Consider the following 1,515-nt stretch of genomic DNA (forward strand, 5'->3'; position numbering starts at 1 on the left):
CCCAGTCCCTCCCCTCGCCGCTCCACGCCATTCAGCTCTTCAGCCAAGTTTCTTAACCCTTTTTTCCCCTCCCGCCCATTGTCAGCGGGGCCAGAGGAAACCGCTCGCGTCCCGGCAGCTCGCGGGAGCCGGGGGCCCCGTCAGCTTCGCCGCTCGCCCCAGACCCCGCCAGCCCTCCCGGCGGCAGGGCGCGGGCGGCCGGAGCCGGAGCATCGTGTCCACGGGGATCGGCGGGTGCTCCACGCTCCCGAGCCGGTGCCCTCGCCTCCCGGCTCTGTCCAGCCGCCCCCGGCCGCGGAAGGCGCCTGGACAGCTCCTCGCTGGAGCCCGGGCGATCGTGCTGGGGACGCAGGCCAAAGGGCTCGCGTGGGGGACACAGCCGGGCGTCCTAGACGCGCCCCAGGGCCCCCTGGGTGCTAGCGCCTTCGGCGTCTCCCGCCTCCCCTTCCACCCCACCACACGCGTCCCCTGGGTCCCTGTCACCTACCCCCAACTTGCACCACCTCGTAATCTGTGTGTCCTGCTTTAATCTTGGGGGGCACGGGACTAACTCCAGGTCACTTTGATCCCACGCCCAGCACCCCGGAGGCACCCTGGAATGAATGTGGATTGACTCCGAGAGAGAACTGGGAAGGAGACCTGAGGAGCGCCCTGTTCAGCTCCTTCGACGCACGTAGGACTCGGGAGCAGCTGCTTGGTCACTGCGAAGTCCCCAGCGGAGTCTGTCAGCGAATCCACATCATCCCCGGGAAGAATTTGACCCCAGCAGACCAGGCACAAGGAGCGGGGTTGCCACTTCTTCGGCAGCCCTCCGCGGTTCAGTCCCCAAATAAGAAATAACAATTACATCACGAGGCCCGGGCGGGCGGCAGCACGGTGGAGCCTCCGGGTTTTCTGCAGCCTGATCTCGCTGAACCCGCCTCTAAATTGGGGGGGATATGGATTGGTGAAGAAAGTGGAGGGAGGAGAGAGTCCTGCGAAACCATAATTCCCCCCTTCTCCGAGTATTTGCTGTTTTAAAATCGTATCCCCAGAGCTCACTGGAACTATTAACACCCCCTGAACACCTCCCCAGATGTCAGGTTTCTTTTTGACTCCAGCATCTAGCATTTAGTAACTCACCGTGAAAAAAAATTACCAGGGGAAATGAGAGCCGTTGCTGAAATTGTTTTTGCTTGATACAAAAACACTAAAGTGCAGCTTAACCTCACCCTAAACTCAGAAATGGCATGCCTGTGTTAAAACACTTATTACACAAAACATGTGAGTGTATGGGGCACTCTGTTCTCATATGTAGGTTTTCATAGCCTATTCTATGTATATTCGTATATGTAAGTTTTCAAATCCTATTCATGCTGAGGATTCCATCGCATTTGAATATGGCCTTGCTAGTGCAATTTCAAAAGCTATCCCAATCATAAAACAGTATGCTATATCTGTTATGTAATGGCTCTATTGTGCATTTAGAATTTCACTTAACCACTTAACCTTTAAAACAGATGAATGAGAATTTTG

General features: G+C 56.1%; 1 protein-coding gene across 1 annotated transcript in view; it reads right to left on the reverse strand.

Annotated features, from left to right (window-relative positions):
* The window catches only part of NRIP1 (nuclear receptor interacting protein 1), an 81,379-nt gene extending 80,569 nt beyond the window's left edge, over nt 1–810 (reverse strand). The window contains exon 1 of the mRNA XM_012732944.1: nt 488–810. The gene's annotated coding sequence lies outside the window, so the exon portion shown is untranslated. The remainder of the gene's footprint in view (nt 1–487) is intronic.
* Nucleotides 811–1,515: the final 705 nt, after the last annotated feature.

Source organism: Condylura cristata, unplaced genomic scaffold (assembly GCF_000260355.1).
Source record: "Condylura cristata isolate star-nosed mole 26May11 unplaced genomic scaffold, ConCri1.0 scaffold00003, whole genome shotgun sequence".
Taxonomy (NCBI): domain Eukaryota; kingdom Metazoa; phylum Chordata; class Mammalia; order Eulipotyphla; family Talpidae; genus Condylura; species Condylura cristata.